This window comes from Canis lupus, chromosome 14 (assembly GCF_003254725.2).
Source record: "Canis lupus dingo isolate Sandy chromosome 14, ASM325472v2, whole genome shotgun sequence".
Taxonomy (NCBI): domain Eukaryota; kingdom Metazoa; phylum Chordata; class Mammalia; order Carnivora; family Canidae; genus Canis; species Canis lupus.
The window spans coordinates 2,113,647-2,134,405 of record NC_064256.1 but is presented as its reverse complement, the minus strand read 5'-3'; the positions used below and the strand labels follow the sequence as shown (position 1 = coordinate 2,134,405).

At 35.0% G+C, this 20,759-nt stretch overlaps 1 long non-coding RNA gene and 1 pseudogene across 1 annotated transcript; both read right to left on the bottom strand.

Annotated features, from left to right (window-relative positions):
- Positions 1-5,593: 5,593 nt before the first annotated feature.
- On the bottom strand, positions 5,594-12,131 carry LOC118350597 (uncharacterized). The gene is made up of 4 exons (XR_004804670.2): positions 11,617-12,131; positions 10,466-10,527; positions 9,870-9,940; positions 5,594-5,767 (listed from the first exon to the last, which is right to left on the bottom strand). It is a non-coding gene; the product is annotated as an uncharacterized LOC118350597 (long non-coding RNA).
- Positions 6,550-8,725, bottom strand: LOC112664429 (olfactory receptor 14C36-like; annotated as a pseudogene).
- Positions 12,132-20,759: the final 8,628 nt, after the last annotated feature.

Genomic DNA, 20,759 nt, shown 5'->3' with positions numbered 1-20,759 from the left:
AAGTAGGCTCCACACAGGGAGCCCGATGTGGGACTCGATCCTGGGTCTCCAGGATCACACCCTGAGCTGAAGGCAGGTACTAAACCACTGAGACACCGGGGCTGCCCTATTTCTCTGATTCTTAATTAAAATAAAGCCTTCTCAATGATATGTAGAAATTTCTTAAACATTTTAGATTACATAATTTTGTTTGTTTTTAGGCATGTAGATTATCTTATTCTTTTTTTAGATTATCTTATTTCAGTCTGTATCATTGTGTTAACTTTGGCCACGATGTCTTTTACAAGATATTCATAATTTTAACATAATTAAATACGATTTTCTTAATCTTTTGTTGAATAAATCTGTCCATTCCTTATAAGAAGTAGATTATTTTGTGTTATTTTCAAATAATTCAATAATATAACATTCCTTATAGAATATCTTAACCAATCAGGGGTCATTTTTCTGTATCTATTTAAATAGGACTATAAATTTATTTTTCTCCTTGTATTGAACAAGTTAATAGTCATTTTTGTACTTTTTAAAATATTTTATTTATTTATTCATGACAGACACACAGAGAGAGGCAGAGACATAGAGGGAGAAGCAGCCTCCCTGCAGGGAGCCTGATGCAGAACTCGATCCCAGGACCCTAGGATCATGACCTGAGCCAAAGGCAAGACACTCAACCACTGAGCCACCCAGGTACCCCCCAGTTTTTGTACCTTTAATATATAATTTCTCCTTTATCAGATTTTAAGATTCTATATACTCTGAGTTGAGTTTTGAGATCAATAGTTTCCAAATGGTTTCTTTGTATATAGTTATGATTTACCACTAATTAGTATTAGATCTGTAAAATAAATATTAAAATATATTCCTGAAGAGAATTAACATTGTTGTAATATTGTGGTGCCGTCCTTGAACACAGAATATATATTCTAATCATTTTTCATGTCCTTTATTTTATCCATATAGGATATGTTTTGTATTTTAAGTTACATTAAAATATGTATTTTATAATTACTTTTCATTGTGACTAGTATTTTATTTTCCCTAAATCACCATTGTTGATGTAGCAGAAATGCTAAGGAATTTTGTAGACTGATCTTGATGAATTTTCTTTTTAGGTTAATAAAAGTATCTGTTGATGTTAATTTTTCTAGGTAGATGATTATTTCTTTGAAAAACAGCAGTTTTTGCTCTATCTATATGAACCTTAGTTTTTAAAAATATATTATTTATTTGAGAGTGAGAGAGAAAGAGCACAGAAGCAGGGGGTAGTGACAGAGGCAGAGGGAGAAGTAGATTCATCTGATCAATGTGTCAGATGTGGGGCTCAATCCAAGGACCCTGGGATTATGACCTGAGCTGAAGGCAAACGCTCAACTACCTGAGCCACCCAGGCATCCCAGGGTGTTGAGTTTTATATGTTCTTCATATATTTTGGATGCTAACCCTTTATCAGATGTGTCATTTGCAAATATCATCTCCCATTCTGCAGATTGCCTTTTAGGTTTGTTGATTATTTCCATTGCTGTTCAGAAGATTTTTATTTTGATGAAGTCCTAATAGCTTATTTTTGCCTTTGTTTCCTTAATCTCAGGAGACATATCTAGAAAGAAGTTGCTGTGCCTGATGTCAAAGATGTCACTGCCTGTGTTATCCTCTAGGATTTTGATGGATTCGTATCTCACATTTAGACCTTTTATTAATTTTGAATGTGTTTTTGTGTATGCTGTAAGAAATTGGTCCAGTTTCATCCTTCTGTATGTTACTCCCCAGTTTTCTCAACACCATTTCTCAAGACCATATACTGTCTTTTTCCATTGGATATTTTTTCCTACTTTGTCAAAGATTAGTTGACCATAAAGTTGTTGGTTCATTTCCAGCTCTTCTATTCTGCTCTATTGCTCTATTTGCTTACTTTGTGCCATTAGCATATTGTCTTGATCACTACAGCTTTGTAATATAACTTGAATTCTGTAAATGTGATGCCTACACCTTTTCTTTTCATTTTCAAGGTTGCTTTGGCTATTAGGGGTCTATGGTGGTTCCAAATAAATGTTAGGATTGTTTATTCTAGGTCTGTGAAAATTGTGGTGGCATTTTGATGGGTGTTGCATTAAATGTATAGATTGCACTGGTTAATTTTAATGATATTTGTTCTTCTAATCTATGAGCATATAAAGTTTATTTTTTCCCATTTCTTTGTGTCTTTTTCAATTGCTTTCATCAGTGTTGTAATTTTCACAGAACAGACATTCAAACTTTTTGGTAAGGCTTATTCCTAAGTATCTTATAGTTTTTATGAGATTATAGATGGGAGTGATTCCTTGATTCCTCTTTCAGCTGCTTCACTTTGGGTGTGTAGAAATACAACAGATTTCTATACGTTGATTTTGTATCCTGCAACTCTAAATCCATGTATCAGTTCCAGCAATGTTTTGGTGCAGTGTTTTGGTTTTTTTTTTTATGATAGTAACAGAAAGAGAGAGAGAGAGAGAAAGAGAGAGAGAGGCAGAGACACAGGCAGAGGGAGAAGCAGGCTCCATGCACCGGGAGCCCGACGTGGGACTCGATCCCGGGTCTCCAGGATCACGCCCTGGGCCAAAGGCAGGCGCCAAACCGCTGCGCCACCCAGGGATCCCGTGTTTTGTTTTTTTTTATATCCTGTCATTTACAAATAGTGAAAGTTTGACTTCTTGCCAATTTGGATGCTATTTATTTATTTATTTTTTGTTTCTGACTATTGTGGCTACAACTTCCAATATTATGATATATAACAATGGTGAGAGTGGATATTCCTGTTTTGTTCCTGACCATCAAAGAAAATTTCTCATTTGTTCTCCATTGAGGATGATATTAGCTATGGGATCTTTGTGTATGGACTTTATTATGTTGAGATACATTCCCTTTAACATTTATTTTTCAAGGCTTTTATTATGAATGAATGTTATACTTTGTCAAATGCTTTTTCTGTATCTATTAAAAGTACCATATGTTTCTTATCCTTTCTTTAGTTAACCTGGTGTATCATGTTGACTGATTTGCAAATATTGAACCACTTTGCATCCCAGCAATAAATTGTATTTGATTATGGTGAATGATTCTTTTAATGTACCGCTGGATTCAATTTGCCAGTGTTTTGTTGAGAATTTTTGCATCCATGCACATCAAGATCATTGGCCTGTGGTTCTATTATTCAGTGGAGTCTTTGGATTTAGTTATCAGGGTAATGCTGACCTCATTGAATGAGTTTGGAAGTTTTCTTTTCATCTCTGTTTTTTTGGAATAGTCAGAGAAGAATCGCTATTCTTTTTATGTTTTTAAATTTTTATAAATTTATTTTTTATTGGTGTTCAATTTGCCAACATATAGAATAACACCCAGTGCTCATCCTGTCAAGTGCCCACCTCAGTGCCCATGACCCAGTCACTCCCACCCCCCGCCCACCTCCCCTTCCACCACCCCTAGTTCGTTTCCCAGAGTTAGGAGACAGAACATGAAAGACTATTAATTCTTTTTCAAACATTTGATAAAATTTGCCAGTGAAGCCATCCAGCTCTGTACTTTTGTTAGGAAATTTTTGATTACTGATTCAATTTCTTTACCAATTATTGGTCTGTTCAAGTTTTCTATGTTTTTTTGTTTCAGAAAAGCTGTAAAGCTTTAAATATTATTTAAATAATAAATTTAAATAATTATAAAATTATATTAATATTAAATATTATAATTTAAATATAAATGGATTATGCACCTACGTGGCTCAGTGGTTGAGAATCTGCCTTTGGATAAGGGCATGATCTGGGGGTCCCGGATCGAGTCCCATATCAGGCTCACTGGAAGGAGCCTGCTTCTCCCTTTGCCTATGGCTCTGCCTCTCTCTCTCTCTGTAAATAATAAATCTTAATAAATAAAATCTTAAAAAATATTATATATATATTTTTTTCTTTATGGTCAGCATGGACTAAAGGGAATTATTCAGTAATGGATTAGACTTTGTTTTTTTAAGATTTTATTTATTTATTCTTGAGAGACACAGAGAGAGAGAGGCAGAGACACAGGCAGAGACAGAAGCAGGCCCCACGCAGGGAGCCCAATGTGGCACTCAGTGTGGGACTAGATCCTGGGACTCCATCCTGGGACTCAATCCTGGGACTCCAGGATCACACCCTGGGCCAAAGGCAGGCACTTAACCACTGAGCCACCTAGGTGTCCCTGGATTAGGCATTCTTAAAGACATGTTTGCCCTTTGCCCTCAGGTCCTGTGTTGTGATTTATAAGCCCTTCAAATGTCTTGCTTCATAAGTTTATTTGTTTTTCTTGATCTTTAGTCCACTTGATATATTGTATCCCTTGGGTAATTTGGATCTGTAGCCCTCTTGTTGTGATGAAACATAACCATTGGCTAAAGGCTTTTCTGAATTCTGTGAATATTTCTAGCAAATTATTGAAACTGAGCATGGTTTGTGGGACCCTTAAACTTTCAGTTGGCATCAGAAGTGAAGATGGTCTTGAGAAGTTCATATACCATATAGGAACAGACCTTTTATAAAATTAAAAAAAAAGGTTTTTAGATTATTTGAATTTTGTGAAAATCAGGCTAAAAAGTCTTTATTCCAAACTCAGTTTATTTATTACAAAAGAAGTAGAGAGAAAATCCAAGGACTCAGAGTGAGGTCCTGAAGTATTCCCAGGCCACAATATCCAGTCCTAATAGATCATCCATACAGAAAAATAAATAAGCAAATCAATAACATGAACATCACTGTAGACTAAATGGACTTAATGATCATATATAGAACATTCCACCCAAAAGCAGAAGAATATACATTTTTCTCAAACACACATGCAACATTCTCCAAGATAGATTATGTTAGGTTAAAGAACAAGTTTGAACAAATTTGAGAACATTGAAATCATACAAAATATATTTTTCCACCACAATAAAATAAAACTAAAAATTAATAATAAAAGAAAAAAGTCAATATTTGGCAATTAATATAGTCTTTTACAGTCAATAGGACAAAAATAATCAAATTTGAAATCAGTAAAATCTTGTAAAAATAAAAATGTAACAGTAAGTAAAGACAAAAATGTAACACAACATAGTAAAACTTTTTTCTAAAGATTTTATTTATTTATTCATGAGAGATACAAAGACATAGGCAGAAGGAGAAGCAGGCTCCCTGCAGGGAGTTTGATGCAGGACTTGATCCCTGGACTCTGGGATCATGCCATGAGCCAAAGGCAAATGCTCAACCACTTAGTCACCCAGGCATCCCACAACATAGTAAAAGTTATGTGACTCAGCAAAAGCAGTACTTAGAGGGAACTTTATAGTAATAATATCTATATTAAAGACCTAAGTTTAGGCCTAGAGGCCAAGATAATGTTTTTTAAAGTACAAATCGAACCCAAAGTAGGGAGAAAACCATAGAAATGAAAGCACAAATAAATACTAGAAAAATAGACAACCTCATATATTTCTATTTTTTTAATAAATTTATTTTTTATTGGTGTTCAATTTGTCAACATATAGAATAACACCCAGGGCTCATCCCATTTTTTTTTTAAGATTTTATTTATTTAAAAAGAAAGAGAGCACAAGTGGGGACAAGGTTGAGGGGCACTGAGAGAGGGAGAAGCAGGCTCCTCAGTGAGCAGAGAGCCTGACACCAGGCTTCATCACAGGACACTGGAATCATGACTCCAGCTGAAGGCAGATGCTTAACCGATTGAGGCACTCAGGCCATCAGATATCTCTAAACCAGGGCATCATCTGTAAAATGTGGGAACATTATTATTGCTTGCATGAGGTTATTGAAGAGTTGATAATGCATTGCACGGCTTTGCACAATTCATGCCACTGTATGTTACAAGTGGCTTAGAATATGCACAGTGACCATAATGCTAATAATAACTGCATGGACAACAGACATTCAGAACCTCACATTTCATCCTTTCAGTCAGGAAGATGTAGATAATTTCTAGTACTTAATGGCATTATCATTCATCTCCCCCTCCTAAAGTGTGGGTGGATTGCCCACCTCTCCCTTTGACAGCAAATGTGGCCATGTGACTTATTTGGTAAAAAAAAAAAAAAAAAAAAAGTGCACAGAAATGACTGGTAGTGATATAAGGAACTCATGTGCACTTTTCTACATTTTTCTTCTCCCTGTGACTGAGTTTTGACTATGGGATTCTGTTTTCCATTCTCAATTTTGTCATTTTAAAACAATAAAAAAACTGCCATGACTCTGTTTTCGTATGTACATCAAAACTTTTTTTTACATGAGTGCCATATCTTTGTTATTGTGATGTCAAAATGTATGTTTGGATCTCTTTTCAAATATATACCTTACTTTGTTTGCTATTAGAACCTATTTTCAAAGTGCATACTTGGATTGCTTTTTAATATTTTTATGTTTGTCTCCTTGAGAGTTCAAGGATCTCCACTGTGGAGGTCAAAACCTCTTGCAAGGTGTCCAAGGACTACCTTAAATTTTATCCATATTAATGAAATAACTCACAAAGCTGATATTTTCAGGTCAGTAGTAGTTACTTGGTTTCTGATTGGAGAATATTCCCACTTTTTCTATTTGATTTTTTTTTTTAAGAAAATGCTTAAAACTCATTTCAATGAGACTATTATGTTCTTTTTTAAAAGTCTTATTTATTTATTTATGAGACACACACACACACAGAGGCAGAAACACAGGCAGAGGGAGAAGCAGGCTCCATGCAGGGAGCCCGATGTGGGACTCGATCCCCAGTCCCCAGGATCAGGTGAAAAGCAGCGCTAAACCGCTGAGCCACTGGAGCTGCCCCTAACTATCATTTTCAATGGATCTGTCAAATGAATCCAATTCAGAGAGCTCCCTGATGGCTTCCATTTAGCTTATGCTAAGAGCAAGAAGTAAATCTTCGTTGTATTAATATACTAAAACTTTGGAGTTGCTAATTTTTGCAGTACAAGCTACTATATAATGGCTAATATTATTGACAATAAAGATAAATATTTTAATGACACTAACAGAAAGCAAAATAGCATTCTTTTTACTTCTCGGTGGTCTTAATGGATGCCCATGGATAACCATGTGAAAGTGGGGAAAAACCATTTTCCATTCCTTAATCAACCTAGCAAATAATGTTTAAAGCATAATCAAGTAAATGTATCCTTAAGCCACTTGAACACATTTTTAGCAAAATTTTGGTGTGATAAGAAGTATAATGTATCTACATTTCCCTTGCCCTATGAACAAGCTATGTAAAATATTTCTGATCCTCTCATACATGACTCCATACTCCTACCAAATTCACTTCTCTTTTCACAACTATACTGCATTCATATTTTATGGTATTCAAAAGAAACTATATTTTTTCATATTTATTTTTGAGTGATTGTGACCATTTCTTCTATACTACTGTTTAATACTAGGTTTATAAATATTTAAATAGTAAACAAATACAAAACAGGGCTTAATATAAAATACTTCTAGAGATAACTTTTTTGGGGTATTTTTGGACTAAATTTTTAGTGAGTGCTTCTAATCTGTCAAAGCATAAATAGAGAGTTCTTATTTGTAATTCCAGATTCTTTACCCAGTGCTATATTCAGATAATCCAACATCTTCAGAAATGAAATTATATTGATAAATGATATATTTTAGTGACATTATAGATTAAATATATGTCAGTTATTTTGGTACAATTCCAATCAATTTCTCAATTTATTGCTGAAAACATGAATTTTATTCAATAGTTTAGAGTGAACCTCAGCAATTTCCTGTACATTTCCTGAATAAACATTCTCTTCATTTTATTAATGGCTTATTTTATTTGTTCATTTCTAAGACTGTAGATAATAGGGTTGAAGAGTGGAGGGATTATGGAATAGAAAACAGAAAAGATCATGTCCTGCATTATGGAAGAGTTTTCAGATGGTCTCAGATATACAAAAAAGCCTGAGCTGAGGAAGACAGACACCACAATGATGTGAGGGACAGAGGCAGAAAAAGCCTTTTTTCTGTCTGCTCCACCTGGAAATTTGAGAACAGTAGAAAATATGTGAATGTAAAATCTGATGATAAAGATGAAACAGCCACCACCAATCCCCAGCCAGAAGATGAGATCAGCATCTTATTGCTGAAAGTGTCAGAGCAGGAGAGCTTTAGAAGAGAGGGAATATCACAAGAAAACTGATGGATAACATGGGATTGACAAAAGGGGAGCCGGAATGTGTTGCCAGTGTGCACACCTGCATAAATGAGACCACTGAGTATGGATGCCAGAGTCATTTGGATGCAGATTTGAGGGTTCATGATCACAGGGTAGTGAAGAGGTTGGCAGATAGCCACATGACAGTCATGGGCCATGATAGAAACAGAAGCTCCACATATACAAAGAAAACCACTAGGAAGACCTGAACTACACACCCAGCCTTTGAAATGGTGCTGCTGTTAAGCAGAGAATTGACACATGAGTTAGGAACTGTCACAAAAATGTAGCAGACATCCAAGATGGACAGATTTCTAAGGAAGAAGTACATGGCTATGTGAAGACTCCTGTCAAGGGTGGTGACAGTAACAATGAGAATGTTCCCCATCAGAGTGACTACATACATTATAGAGAAGGTTATGGCATAAAAAACTTGTAGTTCCAATACATCAGAAAACTTTGTGAGGAGAAATCCCATCATTATGGTGGAATTTGACATCATTATGGTGGGTAATACAATTTGTACCTGAAAAGTAAGAAGTGAAGTCCTGAGCTCAAGAAGAAACAAATTATGGAAATATAGTTCTTAAATATTTTAATCTTGATCCCTATCTAATTCTAATTTATATCGAAACCTGATTCTAATTTAGTTTTGAAAGAAAATTTACTTGTCCTTCTTTAGTCTACATATTATTTTTTTACATGGTATTATTATTTTTTCTAATAGCAATGTCTCAATTTCTTTTCTTTTGTATATTTTTTATTGGCGTTCCATTTGCCAACATATAGTATCACACCCAGTGCTCATCCCATCAAGTGCCCCCCTCAGGGCCCACCACCCAGTCACCCCATCCCCTTGCCCACCTCCCCTTCCACTACCCCTTGTTATTATTTTATTCTTACTGTTGTAATGGAGTGACAGTTCCAACTTATAATAAACATAAAAGTCCAATACATATTTCTACACATTTCCTTTGGAAGATGTGATTTTCTTATGGTTAATCAAATATAAATATAGGTATAGATTATATAAATACAGTTGTATTTGAATGAAATTTTGGAGATAATATTGCTGAACTCTGGATAATTAGAATAAAATATTTGGTTGTTTTCAAACTTACATTTTTATTGGAGAGTACAGACAATATGAGGAAAAATAATTCTAGGTATAATGTTCTACGGATAATAGTGTCAAAATTTTCTGCTCCTATGACAAAATATTAATATGAAACTTTACATACTCCAATACCTCAAATGGAGTATAATCTCATTAGCTGATACATTTACCTCCACCGACTTTACTCCTAATTTTTTGTTACATATTTGTACTTCAAATTATTTATTTTAGTCATTTATTTATTTATTTATTTATTTATTTCATTAATTTTTTATTGGTGTTCAATTTACCAACATACAGAATAACACCCAGTGCTCATCCCATCAAGAACCCCCCTCAGTGCCCGTCACCCATTCACCCCCACCCCCCGCCCTCCTCCCCTTCCACCACCCCTAGTTCGTTTCTCAGAGTTAGGAGTCTTTATGTTCTGTCTCCCTTTCTAATATTTCCCACACATTTCTTCTCCCTTCCCTTATATTCCCTTTCACTATTATTTATATTCCCCAAATGAATGAGAACATACACTGTCCTTCTCTGATTGACTTACTTCATTCAGCATAATACCCTCCAGGTCCATCCACGTCAAAGCAAATGGTGGGTATTTGTCGTTTCTAATGGCTGAGTAATGGATAAAGAAGATGTGGTTTATGTATACAATGGAATATTACTCAGCCATTCTCTCTTCTTTTATTTTTTTTTTAAATATTTTTTTTAATTTTTTTTATTTGTTTATGATAGTCACAGAGAGAGAGAGAGGCAGAGACACAGGCAGAGGGAGAAGCAGGCTCCATGCACCGGGAGCCCGATGTGGGAATCGATCCCGGGTCTCCAGGATCGCGCCCTGGGCCAAAGGCAGGCGCCAAACCGCTGCGCCACCCAGGGATCCCCTTTTTTTTTTTTTAATTTAATTTATTTATGATAGTCACAGAGAGAGAGAGAGGCAGAGACACAGGCAGAGGGAGAAGCAGGCTCCATGCACGGGGAGCCTGATGTGGGATTCGATCCCGGGTCTCCAGGATCGCGCCCTGGGCCAAAGGCAGGCGCCAAACCGCTGCGCCACCCAGGGATCCCCATTCTCTCTTCTTTTAAAGAGAGATTGAATGACCCAAGTATTATTATTTCCTGAGTACCCCTTTAACCTACCCCTGTTCCTTCTTTATCATCTTCGATTTTCCAGCTTTTCATAACTTCTTTGATTCTACTAGCTGAAAAACAAAACAACAAAATTATAGCCCAATATCTTACAATACTAATTTAGTTTTTTCTGTTAAATTACAGATTTTGTTTTTCTCTCTTTAATCTTCAGCTGTTGGGGCAGCCCAGGTGGTTCAGCAGTTTAGCGCCGCCTTCAGTCCGGGGTGTGATCCTGGAGACCTGGGATCTAGTCCCACTTCGGCCTCCCTGCATGGAGCCTGCTTCTCCCTTTGCCTGTGTCTCTGCCTCTCTCTCTCTCTCTCTCTCATCTCTCTCTCTCTCTCTCATGAATAATTAAAATCTTTTTTAAAAAAGAAAAAATAATCTTCAGCTGTTCACCGATTTTCTAAAATTTCTTCTTTTGATTCTACATCACTTAATAAATTGTTGGTCATTGCGCCACACCTTTATTGCTTATGTTACCAGTCCTCTGTTTTATTCATCATTGGATATATTAACCAACTTTCATCTTGACTTACCTGGGGTACCTATATTTACCTGGATCTCTTCTATTATTCTTTTTTTTTTAAAGATTTTATTTATTTATTCATGAGAGACACAGAGAGAGGGGCAGAGACATTGGCAGAGGAAGAAGCAGGCTCACTGCAGGGAGCCCAACGCAGGACTTGATCCCAGGACCCCAGATTCACGACCTGAGCTAATGGCAGTGGCTCAATCACTGAAACACCCAGGTGCCCCTGTCAGACATTTTCTAAGTAAAATTTATAGATCAGTTTTAAGTCTCTCAATGGTAGTATTTGTTACCTGTGAATATCCCTATTTTACAGACACAAAAATCCTGCCTAAGTTTACCAGCTGTTATTTCATTGCAAAAACTGTTTCTCACATGTTTCTCAAACACAAGCTGCATTAAAGAGACAGATGGGAATTGGCCAGTTCAATGCCTCTATAGGTTTCCAAAAGAATGTCTGTACACTCTTATAATAATGCACTAATTATAATTTTGCTTATGTAAGTTTTATATATGATTACATTAGGCATATATAGCATGTATCCAAAATGCTCTTATGGAATAGTCACTAGGACCTTGGCTTTAGAATGAATAGACAGTAGGTTTGAGAAATATCACCACCACTTACCAGGCCTGTGAAATTGGAAATATACTTCACCTAACATGTATTTCCTTTATCTGTAAAAACAGGATAATGATGTCAATGCTATAGTATTTTTAATAATATTTTTATTCAAATTTATATACATCAAGAGTTTTGTGAATAAAAATAAAACAACTAAGTCCCTACTCCCATGAAATCATCCTGTTAGGAGCTAAAATTTGATGAAAAATTAAATATTTCAGTTAATTTTAAGAGTTTTGATGAAAATTCGTGGGATAATATGATCTGTGAGAAAGTGTGTGATTTCAGGAAGTGATCTGGCATTGGTCAGTTAAATGAAATTATTTGGAAGCCAGTAAACAGCTATAGAAATAAAGACATATATTTTTACTTTCCCCACCAGACTTATGTTTTTCCATTTTCTTGTGCATAGAGAAACTCAGTATATATCTCATGAATTGATTTTATAAATAAGATTAACACTTATTTTTCCAGACAAGATAATAGTTTGCATATTTTCTAGCTTGATTCGTCCCACTCATTGGTTTGATATTTTGTTAACATATAAATTGAGGATATGCAAACATTTGTTTCTATTTTTATTTTTATTTTTTAAGATCTTATTTATTTATTCATGACACACAGAGAAAGAGAGAGGGAGAGAGAGAGAGGCAGAGACACAGGCAGAGGGAGAAGCAGGCTTCCTGCAGGGAGCCCGATGTGGGACTCAATCCCAGATCCTGGGGTTGCGCCCTGAGCTGAAGGCAGATGCTCAACCACTGAGTAACCCAGTCATCATTTTTTTATTTTTAATATTACTTTGTTTTATTTCATACAACTGTTCCATTATAATAAATTTAAACAATGCATATATTTTTTCTGTTGAAGACTACAACTTTTTAATCAGTCAAAATCTGAATATTGAAAAGTATTTGTATATTCACAGGTAGGACACATAAAAGCTTTTCTAAAGGTGCCTGAGTGGCCCAGTGGTTGAGCATCTGCCTTTTCTTGTGTCATGATCCTGGGGTCTTGGGATTGAGTCCCACATTGGACCTCCCCACAGGGACTCTGCTTCTCCCTCAACCTATGTCTCTCTTTCTCTCTCTCTCTCTGTGTGTGTCTCTTATGAATAAATAAATAAAACATTTTATAAAAAGAGAAAGCTTTCCTAAGTTAAATAGTCATTTGCCATCAGTAAACAACCTGTTTTTTTCATAACTTACTTAAAAGACTTATGTGATCAGTTATTTTCAAGTTAGATCACTTACCCTACAAAGATAAATACTTGTACATACTTCTCTCCATTTATAGTTAGATATTTGAGGACTTCTGAAAATGAACAACAACTTTCAAAAATAACAACACCTTAAATATTCATAAATGAACTAAAATTAGCAAAATGTTGACTACCTCAAGTTGAAGTCATTACATACTTGAAACTTCAGTTTCTTACTTATGAAACAACCTTTTTTTAAAAAAAATTGACTTTCTGTACAGCAAAGTAAGATACTTCCAAGAGTAGACAAATTTGGATAAAAAACAAACATTGGTTTATTGCACATTACACATTCAAAGCAATTCTTATCAAAATACCAGCAGCACTTTTCGAAGAATCTATGAGACCAGAAAAGACTCAGAATAGCCAAAATAATTTTGCAAAAGAAGACCAAAGCCTGTAAATAACACAATTTTGGACTTCAAGCTGTATTATAAAGCTATAATCATCAAGACAGTATGGTACTGGCATAAAAGCAGACACATAGATCAGCAGAAGAGAATAGAGAACCCAGAAATGGCCTCTCAACTCTACAGTCAACTAATCTTCAACAAAGCAGGAAAGGAAAGTACTATGGTAAGTGACATAAATCAGTTAGAGAAACAAATGTGATACAATTTGATTCATATGTGGAACTTAAGAAACAAAACAAATGAGCAGAGGGGAAGAAAGAGAAGGGGGCAAGAAATAGACTCTTAACTATACAATACAAGCTGATGGTCACCAGAGGGGAGGTGGGTAGGGGGATTGGTTAAATAGGTGATACGGATTGAGGAGGGCACTTGTGATGAGCACTGGGTGTTATATGGAACTGTTGAATTCCGTATTATACTGGGTAGTATGTTATACTTTGTCAAATGCTTCTTATGCATCTATTAAAATGGTAAAATGGTTATTATTCTTTCTCTTATTGATGTAATATATCATGTTTATTGTTTGCAAATATCAAAACACACTTGCCGCCCAGGAACAAATCCCATTTGATCATGGTGAATGATTTTTTTAAATGTATTGTTGAATTTAGTTGAAAATATTTTATAGAGAATTTTTGCATCCATGTTCATCAGGGACAGTGCCTTGAATTTCTCTTTTTTAGTAGTGTCTGTATCTGATTTTAGTATTGGAGTAATCTTGGATTCATAGAATGTATTTGGAAGTTTTTTTACCTTTTCTATTTTTTGGTGTAGGTTGAGAATAGCTATTCTTTAAAACAATTAACTCTTCTTTAATAACTCTTTTTTAAATGTCTGGATGAATTCACCTATGATGACATCTGGTCCTGTCTTTTGTTTGTTGGGAGGTTTTTGATTATTGATTCCATAACTGCTGGTTATTGGTTTGTTCAAATTTATATTTCTTCCTGTTTTAGTTTTGTTTTGTTTTTATATGGTAGTAGGGATTCATCCATTTCTTCTTTATTGTCCAATTTGTTGGCATACAGTGTTTCAGAATATTCTCTAATAATTGTTTATATTTCTGTGGTGTTGGTTGTTATTTCTCATTTTTATTTGTGATTTTTATTTAAGTCTATCTTTTTATCTTGAAAAGTCTGGTTAGAATTTATTGATTTTATTGATTTTTAAAAAGGCAAAACGGCTCCTGATTTCATTGCTATATCGTGTTTTCTTTTTTTGTTTTGTTTTGTTTTTATTTTTATATCATCTATATCAGCTCTAATTTTTTTTTAATTTTTAATTTTTTATTGGAGGTCAGTTTGCCAACATATAGCATAACACCCAGTGCTCATCCCGCCAAGTGCCTCCCTCAGTGCTGGTCACCAAGTCACCTCAACCCCCTGCCCACCTCCCTTTCCACTACCCCTTGTTCATTTCCCAGAGTTAGGTGTCTCTCATGTTTTGTCAACCTCACTGATATTTTCACTCATTTTCTCTCCTTTCCCCTTTATTCCCTTTCACTACTTTTTATATTCATCAAAATGAATGAGATCATATATTTGTCCTTCTTCGATTGACTTATTTCACTCAGCATAATACCCTCCAGTTCCATCCATGTCGAAGCAAATGGTGGGTATTTGTCATTTCTAATGGCTGAGTAATATTCCATTGTATACATAGACCACAGCTTCTTTATCCATTCATCTTTCGATGGACACCGAGGCTCCTTCCACAGTTTGGCTATTGTGGACATTTTAGCTCTAATCTTTAATATTTTCTTTCTTCTGCTTTTTTAGGTTTGTTTGTTATTCCTTTTCTACCTCCTATTGTTATTTATTTCCTTTTTATGACTGTTTTTATTGTACTCCAAAACATTTAGGCCTGCTTGCTTTGTTTTTATTTTCATTTGTTTCCATATAATTTTTTTATTTTTTCTTTTATTTCATGGTTGACCCATTTGTTATTTAGTAGCATACTTTTTAACCTCCATATATTTGTGGTTTTCTCCTTTTGTTGTTTGGTTGACTTCTAGTTTCATTGTGTTGTGGTCATAAAATATATATGGTATGTTATTGATCATTTTGATTTTGTTTAGGTTTGTTTTGTGCATTTTACGTATCTGTAAAATGTTCCATGTGCACTTGAAAGTAATGTATATTCTGCTATTTTTGGATATAATGTTCTGAATATCTCTGTTAAATCCATCTGTTTCAATGTGTCATCCAAAGTAATTTTTTCCTTGTTGAATTTTTGTTTGGTTTATCTGTATATTTACAATAGTATTAAAGTCCTCTACTATTGTTGTATTTTTATTAATTAGTTACTTTGTGTTTATTATTAACTTTTATGTATTTGGGTGCCCGTATATTGGGTGCGTAAATATTTACAATTTTTTTTTATCTTGGTGGATTATCTTCTTTATTTTTATATATTGTCCTTTGTCTCTTCTTATAGTCTGTTTTAAAGTCTATTTTATCCCAAATAATTGCTACTATGGCTTTCTTTTGATATCCATTAGCATGATAGATTGTTCCATCCCCTCACTTTCAATCTGCCTGTGTCTTTAGGTCTAAAATGATTTTCTTGGGGGCTACTGGGTGGCTCAGTCAGTTGAGCATCTGTTTTTGGCTCAGGTTATAATCCCAGGATCTTGAGATTGAACCCCATGTTGGGCTCCTGGCTCAGAGGACAGCCTGCTTCTCCCTCTCCCCCCTCCCTTTTCTCTTGACATGCTCTCTCTCTTTCTCACCATCTCTCTCTTTTTCTCTTTCAACTAAAACAAACAAACAAATTCAGTCTCTTGTAGTCAGCATATAGGTAATTAGATAGGTCTTTTTTAAATCCATTCCGACACCCTATGTTTTTGTTTTGTTTTGTTTTGTTTTGTTTTGTTTTTGAAAGAAAGAGAGAGGAGAAGACAGAGAGGAAGAGAAAGAAACTCAAGCAGGCTCCATGCCCAGGGTGGAGCCTGATGTGGGGCTTGATCTCATGACCCTGAGATCATGATCTGAGCTGAAATCAAGAGTTGGGTACTTAATTGACTGAGATATCCAGGAACCCCTAACACCCTATATCTTTTGATAGGAGTATTTAGTCCATGTACATTCAAAGTAATTATTGATAGATTTGTACTTATTGCCATTTATTACTTGTTTTGTTGTTTCTAAAGACTTCCTCTGTTCCTCGTTTTTTTCTCATGCTTTGCTGATTTTTCTCAATGATATATTTGGATTTCTTTCTCTTTATTCTTTGCATATTTTTGTTCATTTTTGATATATAGAAACCATTAGGTTTATATATAACTTCTCTACATAGGAGTTTGTATTAAGTTGATGATCATTTAATTTTGAACCCATTCTTTTCTACTCCCCACATTTTAAATATATGTTATTATGCTTTATATCTGTTTTTTAGTTCCTTGACTGTTGTTTTTACAAAAATATTCATTTTTACTGTTATTGTGTCCTGTAACTATATTGTCATCTTTGGTCTCTACATTCAAAGTTTCCCCTTTAATAATTCTTGCAGGACTGGTTTACTGGTCATAAACTCCTTTAATTTTTGTTTGTCTGGTAAACTCTTCATATCTCCTTCTATTCTAAATGATATCCCTGTTAGATAGAGTATTATCGGCTGCATATTTTTCCCATTCAGCCCTTTGAATATATCATGTCATTTTCTTCTGGCTTACAAAGTTTCTGTTGAAAAATCTGCTAGGGGCACCTGGATGGATCAGTTGGTTGAGTGTCTGCTTTTGGCTCAGGTCATGATCCCAGGGTCCTGGGATCAGGTTCCCTACTCAGGGGGGAGTCTGCTTCTCCCTCTCCTCCTGTGTGCTCACTTTCTCAAATAAATAAATAAATAAATAAATAAATAAATAAATAAATAAATAAAAAATCTTTAAAAAATTTCCTACTAATCTTGTGGGTATTTGCTTGTAAGTTAGGGGGTTCTTTTGTCTTTCTGCTTTAAAAAAATTTGGAAGTATATTTTGCAAATTTAACTACTACATGCCTTGGTTTGGGTCTGCTTTTGTAGAGTTTGATGGAAGTTATCTAGTCCTCCTTGATCTGGATGTCTGTTTCCTTTCCTAGATCAGGGAAGATGTCATCGGCTATTATTTCCTCAAAAGAATTTTCTTCCCACTTCTCTCTCTCTTCTTCTTTTTAGATAAATTTCTCTTTCTCCTCATTGTGTCTACTTCTCTGTGTCTGTTTCTCTGTGTCAAGAAAGCCATGTATGCTTTCTGCTCTGGAAAATAGTGACTTTATAAAAAAAGAGACCCTGAGATCCTTGCAGTACAATGTCTCCTGTTCACTAGAACCTGGCACTTCAGGAAAATATTCTATGTTTATTGCCTATGCCCTGCTGTTCTGTGTGACTCACCTTTCTTTTCAGTGTTGTCTTCTGCACTGACTATCTGCCTGTGGTGGATATGTCCACCACAGAAATTAGGAATTGGGCAGTGGTGTTAGCAAAATTTGTACTGGGCCACTAGTCCTATGTTGTGTCCCCAAGTGCTGCAGCATCTGGAGACTGTGTGCAGGAGCTGCTTGGGGAATGAGGCTGGGCATGGTGCATGATAGCAGGTGGGGGTGCATCATTAGGTATGATATGGCAAATGGAAATTTGGTGAGGCAGTAGCTCTGTGCCTAGTATTTGGGCAAGGCATGTGTGTGGCTTTAACAAAATTTTCTCTGAGCTTAGGGCTGAAACTAGCAGGCTTGGAATGGGCAAATTCTTGGGAGGATCTATGGTGGTGTTCACTGCTAGCTGGTTAGATAGTATGTGTCTGTGCAGCCCCACCTTTGGCAGATGGCCTTGTGTTTATGCTGGAGAAGAGAAGGGGAATGGTACCTGTCAGCTCCCTCATTTTCAGAGAAGTCCCCCAATAAGCTCTCAGATCAGTATGAAGAGATCTGTCTCCCCTTTGCCTATGGTGTTGTTTAAATTAACATTTTTCTGTTGCCTCTCCATGCAGGCTGCTGTTACTTATACATGGTGATGCAGCTATCATTTGTTCTCATGGCTTGCCCAATACTGAGTCAACTGACTTTTAAAGCTCCAGGACCCAAGTCCCATTGCTTTTACAATCTCACAGAATTCAGCCCCTCTGTTTTTTTTTAATTTTTATTTTTTTAAAGATGTATTTATTTATTCATGAGAGGCACAGACTGAGAGAAAGAGGCAGAGATACAGGCAGAGGGAGAAGCTCTCTCTGGTTTTTAAAGACACCTATTGTGGGGTTAGTTTTCCCCATATGAACTCCCTGTGTGAGGGCCCATTTCTCTGGCCTCTCCATGTGTGCATCACCCTCCTTCCTGAGGGCCGTCTCCCTTGCACCTTTCTGACCTTCTTACCCTATCCGATGCAACTTCTCTATATTTAGTTGTGGAGTTAATTCTGTCAGTTTTTGGATGGCTGCCTGTTTTATTGACTTCTATGTGGATAATATTTGGTTGTAAACATGAGATGGAATAAACTCAGTGTCCTTCTACTCTGCCATATTCCTAAGTTCCTAAATTTGCCTGTTCTCGTGTAGCTGTTTCTTCAAATAAGAGGTTAAAGTGACAGGCACATGAAAAGTTATTCAGCATCATTAGTCATTTAAAAAATGAAAATTGACATGACAATGTAATGCCACTTTGCATCTGCTAGAATAGCTATAATGTTGAGAATCAGAAAATAATAACAACCTCTTACATTGATGGTGGAAATGTAAAATTTTGTAGCCAATTTTGGAAACAGTTTGTCAGTAATACAAAAAGTTGAAGTTATCATATGATTGAGTAATTCTACTGCCAGACGTATACCCAGGAGATTGGAAAACATGTACATACAAAAATGTGAATGTTTGTAGTAGTATTATTCATAATAATGAAAAAGAAATATTTCAAATGTCTATCAGTTGTTCTGTGGATAAACAAAATGTGACCTAGCTTTGCAATGGGATATTATTTATTCCTATGAATGATACATCCATAAATACCGATACATACTTCAATATTAACTTTATAATCATTGTGCTAAGTGAAAGAAGCCAGTTACAAAAGACCATTAATATGTAAATTCCTAAAAGGGCAAAACTGTAGAGAGAAAAAAGCACTGTTATTTTAAAGGTTGGTGGAGGATGCAAAGGAAATCAATATTAATGGGTGTGGATATTCTTTTGGAGAGATAAAAACCTTTGGAATTAGTCAATGTTGATGTTTGAGTACCTGTGAATCTATTACAAAAAAATCACGGAATTGTACACATTAAACAGTTGATTTTCATGGTATATGAATTATATCTCAAAAAAATAAACCCAAACAAAAGCACTTTATTGAGAATATTCAACTTGTACCAAAATGTTGCCATTTTGATAAAAAAGGTGCAAAAAATGTAACACAAGATGCATATCATTAAAGCATAAAATCTAGTTTTAGCAAAAAGAAGCATGCATTAATAGAGCAATAATATATTGAAAAATGGAGATTAGGTTAATGATAAAATATAGAGAAATTAAGATAAACCAAGTGAAGCAGGCAAAAGTTACTTTCAATTTTCAGAATGTGGATAATTCAGATATGCAAATTGCAATAAACTAATAACAATTTAGTTACATCAAAGTATGGAAACTCTATGGAACATTAAAATCATTGGAGAAAATAAAATAAAATAATAAAATAAAATAATCATTGTGAACATTTAGAGACCATAAATTCTCTTAAGGAAACTTTAATTTCCTTTTTTCGGATAATATAAATCCCGTTTATATTTTATATAAACTGTTATATTTTCAAAGCTGTATAAAAACCATGGCTGGCATATCCAGGAAATAATAATTTTCTAATATCTTCAAATTTATTCTAGTTATTACTATAAGGATAAGTGAGAATTAGAATCAATCACAATAAAAACGAAGAGTGTATAGTCTAACCAAATAGACATTTTATATAAACTTCTTATAATAGCCATTTCTAATTTAAAGCTTAACAAAGTAGGAACTTCTAAGAACTATTTTACATGGCCTTAAAGCTTGATTGAAGGAGTTGATAATACTAACTACCCCCCGCTAAAAGTTCGGGAATTAGGTTGAGAACAGTCAGGAACAAAACAGGCAATACACAGGTCTGAGGAAAAGTATACTTGAAAACAAGTGTATATGATTAAATAATCCTTAAGCAATGAGAAAGCACAGCAAAAATCAATGGATGAACTCTATTTTTTTTTCTTAGATAAAGCAAAGATAATCAGACTCCTACCAGGTTCAAAGTCAGGCATTCCAAAGTTAAGTACTCCTGGCTAACAACTACAGATATAACTGAAATTCACTGGAGATAAAATGATAATCTATGATTATTTCTAAATCCAACCTACTTTACCTGTAATTTTTACATTATATTATACCAAATAAAGCTATTTTAAAACTGAACAAAAAATGGAGGGAAAAAAGTCAAACTAGAAGAAAGATGTTGAGCAGAGTTGACATTCAAAGATACTTGATGAAG